A 7,487-nucleotide genomic window follows, 5' to 3' on the forward strand; every position below is an offset into this window, starting at 1 on the left:
CATTTGGTATAGTTCCAAAGGTCATGCAATTTTTTACAATTCTGAAAAGGGTATATTTTTTTATGAATCCATATAATAAACCAGTTATGAAACTATAACTAATTTTAATCTGAAGTCCAATTGTAGTATTGTTAGCAACCCACCCGGCAAATTCTGCAGAATTCTGCAGAAATTCGTCAGATTTGAATTACTAACTGCCGAAAAATCAGCAGAATTTCTGCAGAATTTTGTTCTAAGGTGGATCCGATCGTTGTATGAAAATTCTGCAGAATTTTCTGCAGAATTTCTATAGAAAATTTTAAAATTATCGGCAGAATTTCTTTAGAGTATTTAGATTTTCTTCTACCCTTTCTAATGTTTCTAAACATTATTTTAACTACATAAAAATATGTATTTCAATTTATTTAAAATTCAATTTTTATTCAACAATTTTACGTGAATACTCTCTTTTTTACAATATTATTATAATGTTATAATACAATATTATTAAATCAGCCATAATAGAAAATACGAAGGGGAAGGAAATGGTTAGAAAACACGAAAGAAATTCGCGATGCTCACGAAGTCGCACGACTATCCCGAAGCCACACGAAGTATCCGATTGAATGACAAGAAACGTTAAAATTTCAAAAGTGTAGAATTGCAGATCGAAGTTTTGCTGGGAAATTGCACAATCACAGTAAAAACTTTTGGACACTGACCAAAATATTGGTAAAAATTTTCTTTAGAACAATTTTTTACAGAACAAATATGTACCTAAAAAAGATATTTATTCGTTCCAATATTTTTTTTTCTTTACGGTTTTGTTAAGAATAGTGACAATTGTGTAAAAGTTTTCTTTTAGAACCGTTTCGATACGGTGGAATACCTACAAATTTCAGTAGATTTCGTTTTATACAAATTTGATCTGTGAGTTAGAATAGAATTTTGTTGCGCTCTACTGTTTTGTTCCCACTGTCAGGAACAAATTTGTAGATTTTTTTTATAAAAATACTATCCCTACATTTGTAACATATTCGTTTCAAAAATTTTCGGTATCCGTGGACGATTTAATTTTTGGAACAAAAATCGTTACTAATATGGGGAATCCTTTTGCCTCTCTTAAAAAGTACAAATTTGTTGCTAAAAGTCGGAACCAAAATATAGACATTTTGTTCCAATTATCGGGAACAAATTAATGCAATTTAAAAGATCTCGTCCGTTTCGTCTAACAGTTAAGGTCTATAGTTAAGGTGCCAGTGCTGGTAGCAGGAGGAGAAAAATCTCGCCAATCTCGAATTAAAAAAAAGTGAAACCGTAAATATTATAGCTTGAAAAATGCCACAAATTTAACGTCCTTCTTGCTGCGATGGTGACTTTCGGAACAAATTAGTTACTAATATTGAAAATCTTTTTGTTACTCCTTGAGGGTACAAACTGGTTTATTATATGGATTCATAAAAAATTATACCCTTTTCAGAATTGTAAGAAATTGCATAATCATTGGAACTATACCAAATGTCACCCTATTCGGTTTAAAAATACGCTCTCTAGAGCATTTTTAACCTTTGACCTTGAAAAATCTTTGATTCAACAGTATTTTCTTATATGAAATTATCACCGAGTCGGCCTCTAAAACATATTTAAAAATAAAAAAATCGCAGGATGCGTTTTTAAAGATTCCCAAGAAGAACATGTTTTTTTGGAAAGAATGGAGGAAAAATAAAGGTCATGTTAATTATTTATTAGTTTGACCTGCCAAGATTGTAAAGTTTTTAAATTTCGAATCGTAAGGGTTAGGGGAAAGAACTGTCCTTTCGAACGTTCATGCCTGCGAATAGCGTGATTTTTCTTTTATTTTTCCTAAGAGACTTATAAATAATTATCACATAATCATAAATATTGATGATAAGCTAACTAATATTTAATAGAAATGTGTAGGGGAAGGTCGTCTGCCTTCAAACGAAAAGTGTAGTTCCAAATTTAAGATTTTTTTCTGAAGAATCCACAAAATGGATTTTATTTTCTACTACACCAAAAAATTCTCTTGTTCATTCGGCGTATATGATTACCTCCTTTAGCACTTACAAGTCCTCAGTTTTTCCTTCTGAGGAAATTAAAAAAGTGATGTCAATTTGTATGAAGGCAGCTGGCATAGTCTGCCTTCAAACGCGAGGCAGCTGCCTTTAAATGTTTTTTTTTTCACTGAGAATATTGAATCAATAAAACTAAATGGGCTATAAATGATTAGATTGAAGCCTAACGCACTCACTAAAATCATCACTGCAGTCAAAAGACATTAAACAATAACTTTTCTTCACATTTTTCTGTGTTTGCACTTGAAAATTTGGAAGAAAATGCCATTGAAGTTGACAATTGTCAACTTGAAACATCCCGGCCGGAGCAAGATAGCGGGTTATAAGTATTTGTATGACGTTCGTCAGAGAAAAGTAGGAGTTCGATTTCACATGTTTTGATGTATGGAAAGATAGGATTTAAAGGCACACGACATTAGCATTTAAAGGCTGCTGCAGGGTGATATTTGCAAATTTTTGACACCCACAAAAATTGTGTCATCTGAACTAAAATGTATTAACAGAAATATTAAGCCTGATTAACCTTCTATGTGTCACAATGGAAGATTTATTTGTAAAATGATTTTTACTATGAAAAATCACATGATTTGTGGAACATCAAAATTACAGTTTAGAGCTCATTTTCATTTTTTTTTGATCTAGCATCTAGGAAATAGGAGCTAGGCTCTCCATTTTTTGATGATTTGTGAGGATGATGGATAGCTACCTAATAGTTAATAGAATATAATTTATGCTTTTGAGAACAACGAAAAAATCGCAACATTTAAAGGCTGCTGCATTTAAAGGCAGACGACTTTCCCCTAAGTCTCATACGAAAAATAAAAGAAAATTCCCATTATTCCAAGGCATGAACATTCGAAAGGAGAGTACTTTCCCGTACCAAAAAAGGCCAAAAAATAAACCTGTTTCCCCCTATCTTTTAAATGTGTCAAATGCACGTGTTCTTTGAAGAAATAGAAATTTTGGACTATGAAGAAAATAAAAATAGAAATTTTGTCACTTGAAAATTTAATTTTTTTTTATCAATTTTTAGAGACAAAGATATACGTAAAACATGCATGTCTCATTTTTTCTCTCCTTCACAAAAGTTCCATTTCAAAATCGGGTTTTCTATTGTAGTCTCGAAATCATGTTATGCTTTTTCGCTACTTTTAGGTTTATTTTGTAACTTCGCGGATCGCGGTGTGTTCGTGGATTTTAGTGGGCCGCGGAATTTTTCGTGTATTTGCGTGGATCGCGATGTTGCTCCCGGATTTTCTCGGATCGCGGAATCGTTCACGAATTTTCGCGAACCGCGAAATTTCTCGCGGATCGCGGAATCTTTTGCGGACCGAAGAATTTCTGACGGATTTACGCAGCCGGCAGAATTTATTGTGGATTTTCCCGGACCGTGGATTTTTTCGCGGATTTTTGAAGATCGCAGTATTACTCGCGGATTGCGGAATAGTTTCTGAGCCATTTTGGCATTAAAGTTTTACATGTATTTTTGTGCATTTCTGACAATCGAATGTGCACTCTTCAATTTTCAACGACCTCGAGTTGCACGTATTTCGAGGTTTCCTGTAATAAATCTCAGCTAGCATAAGGTCATCTGGACTTCGATTTTGCCCCCAATTCGAATTTGCAATGAAAGAATCACACATAGCATAAGCCCATTTAGGCTTATCACTGACTTTTTTCTTCTCCGAGAAAAATTATATCCGCATATTATGTAGTCACCGATATTAGCTGGTTTTGTGAAATGCCCATGACGATTGACGATTCAAAATTTTTATGATTTTCTACAATTTTTTGAAACAACGAGACTGATCGTGAAAATCATAAAAATTCGCTCAGCTGTAATTCATAAGATTTCTCACACGCATGGGATGAGTTTTGTATTCTTTTTTCTCCTCCGCCTGATCGCAAAAAACTGCAGGCGTGCTGAAGGTCAGAGAGAAAAGGAAAGACATGGTGAAAAATGCGACGCGTAATCTTGTGGCGATTTGCTGAACAATTTTGAGTAGAATTTCTCGGAAGCTCGGAAAGCTATCAAAAGTTCATGAAAATTTCCAATTTGGAGCATGTTGTTTAAAATTTAATTGCAAAAAAACTATTAGGAGTTTCTCCAATTCTAATGTACCATTTGAAAGCTAATGAAATGTAGATTGGTACAAAAATAATTATAAATCCGGAAAAAATGATATTCTCGGTACAAAGATGCAATGAAAACTGTCATTTTTTGGACAATTTTCAATTGAAAAATACTTGGAAAATTTGTATGAAAAGTGAAAGAAGTGAAACAGGCATTTTGTAGAGCATGTCTTTAGGAACAAAATTAAAAAAAAATATACCTCTCTATCTTTCATATTATAGGAGATAATGCAGCTTCTTTGTGGCATGTTTTAGGAGTATAAGAATGTTTGGAAAATTATATTACGAAAGCAAAACAGTTTTTCAGAAAATTAAAACAGGGAATTCAAAGATAATATAAAAAACTACCCTCAGTTAAATTTTCAAGGAAATATCTCAAAAATTGTAAGACTTGATACACTTTTAATTTTGGGTTTTTGTATGGAGGCGCCATTTTCTGGCTTTTCGATCCTCTTAAGAAGGTTATACCTTTCGTTTAATGGGCTAACAGCGGTGACAGCCGGAGTTTGAAAAATTCGAAGATCTGTTTTAAAAGACAAACAAGAGGCACTGCTTTCTTTTGATATTACTGCAAGGTGGCTCATCTAAGTTCTTGTTCGAATTTCGAAATCTCTTGAGTGTCAATATGACGCTACTTGGATAAGGCAACTGTGCGTTTGCTCTGTGTTCATTTCTCTGCTGTTGGATTAAAAATCTAAACAAGGAGATGTGTAACATAAAATGTGCTGTATGTAAAATACATACAGCACCCTGAGAATAGTTTCAAAATTTTTTTTTCCTTGTTGAAACACCCTAATGTACACTCAGCCACCTTGCGGAATTATCAAGAAGTAAGAAAGTCTCTTTTTTGGCTTTTCAAAGAAATTTTCGAGTTTTTCAATATCTACTTATGGATGGTAAAAATGTGTGCTAGGCTTTCTAATTTTAGTCAAGACACCCTTGGAGAAGTTATAACAGAGGTAGAGAAAATTTATTTCGGAAACGAACCACTAGGAGAGATTTCCCGAGACTCACACTCAGAAAAATAATTGAGTAAAACTTACTCGAATCGACGTTGAATTAACTATTTTTCGTTGTGGTTTGCGATTACCTATATTTTAGAGTTGATTTTACTTCTATTTAGATGTAATACAGTAGACTCTCGCTAATTCGGCTCTTTTAAGATCGAGCTACTTTTTAATTCGGGCGGCAGTTAAATTAGAAAATAGATTGTTGACATTTTTCAAGTTTGATTCTGATTATCAAATGAAGCAAATATGCTCAAATTTGTCAGGATTTGTCTTAGTTTTGATGTGATTTTGCATTATTAAGCGGTTTTCATACAATTTATAATAGCAATGAGCATGTAAACTCAATATGAGTATGCAAATGAACAAAAAATCGTTACATTTCAAACAACTTGACGCCCGAAATTCTCTCTAATTCGGTTGACGTTTCAATCCCAAATGCCCGAATTTGAGAGAGTCTACTGTATTCGGAAGAGTTATTTTTAACTTTTTTGTCCTAAAATTTACATGACAAAAGAGAGTGTAAATAACTCTATTTAACACTGAAAATAACTCGTTTCAAGAGTTAAAAAATTCTTTTTTTGGAGTCAAAATAACTTTCAAATCCCGAAATGGATAGATTTTGCAATTTCATGTTTTTTTTTATTTTATCATTTTCTTTATTACTATTTTCTTGACTTCAAGTTCTCTAAGTTCCTAGCGAGGTATTACGTATAATGCACGCACATATATTCATGAAACACTGTTAGGCATATTTCTTGTTGATGTTTCATATGAACTTTGTTATACGAAAATCTTCTTGACTGAAGTGTATTCTTAAAACGAAAACACTTAAGCATACAGGGGAAGTGTGCCAAATTTCGGCATAGTTGCGTGCAAGTGTCAAGGCTTCAAATTTGAAATGTAATATTTTTAATACAAAATGATTTCTTGTTACTTTTTTTATAGGGAGTGGTGCTTGGTACCTTATAGACAGTTTATCGTATTTATTTTCTCTAAAATTATTCTTAATACATTTTAAAATGAATAAAAATGTAGACATAGTATTAGTGGCCTATTCCGACCACCGTCACTCTCATAGTTCCTTGTCCTTCCGGAATTTTTCTAATGCATTTTTCAGACCATCTTGCTCGTCGAAGCTATATTTTTTGTTATTTTTTTACATTGCAATATAATCTCTATGCAAAGACTAAAAATTCGTGGAAATTTGAGGAACAAAAAAATGTGGCCGGAATTGCAAGCTGGCCGGAATTTAATACACTTAGTCTACTTCAGTCGAGATGAAATTTACATGGAAAAAGAGTAATATTTACATCGATTATCCGACGAATTAATTTAACTCGCACGAAGAGTTTTTTCAACTCTAGGGGAAAGTACTCTCCCTTCGAACGTTCATGCCTTCGAATAATGTGAATTTTCTTTTAGTTTTCCTAAGAGACTTACACATTTCTATTAAATATTAGTTGGCTTATCATCATTTGTTGATAATTCCGTGATAATTTAGTGTAAATCTCTTACGAAAAACAAAAGAAATTCACATTAATCGAAGGCATAAACGTTCGAAGGGAGAGCACTTTCCCCTACAGTTTTTTTTTTCTTAGTGTATGTGTAAACACTGAAAGGTGGATTTTTAAATATCTCCGTTTAACTGAGATTTTATATGAATTCTAATCAAGGGATAACTCATACCAATTTTTTCCGGCAAGAATTTCTGTTTTCTCGGATTTCCCGATGCAAAAATTGGATTTCTCAGGTTTCGTGAAGCGTTTCTCGGACAATTGACAAGGGTTTCTCAATATGAATTGCCCCTTGATTCTAATGGATAATTCGAGAGCTAAACGCTCTCACAATCAATGCTTTAAGGAAGTAGACTTTAAGGAAAAGCTTGATCGATTTAGAAGATATGAACATTATTATTAAGGAAAATGCTGGACACAAAAAATACTGTAATAAAGTCTACCTGTCTAACGTCACTCGGAAAGCTTCACAAATCTACAAAAAAAATCTTACAATGAGGTCTTTCACCGTTTGCAATGTAAGAATGGGTTGAGTCATTTAAGGTACTAGAGGAAGAAATAGCCCAAAAGAGAAGGAGTCAACTCCTCCGGCAGTCAGGCAAAAAGTTTGCAATGTTTGCAAACTTTCACTCTCTCTTGGATATTCGTTGGTAATGCAACAACTTAATATAGGTCGGTTAATTGACTTTTAATCTCTGAACTCTACTCCCTTGATCGATTATCTTCCAAAATTAACACGCTCCGCATTTTTTGAT

The sequence above is a fragment of the Phlebotomus papatasi genome, unplaced genomic scaffold (assembly GCF_024763615.1).
Source record: "Phlebotomus papatasi isolate M1 unplaced genomic scaffold, Ppap_2.1 HiC_scaffold_68, whole genome shotgun sequence".
In the NCBI taxonomy this organism is placed as follows: domain Eukaryota; kingdom Metazoa; phylum Arthropoda; class Insecta; order Diptera; family Psychodidae; genus Phlebotomus; species Phlebotomus papatasi.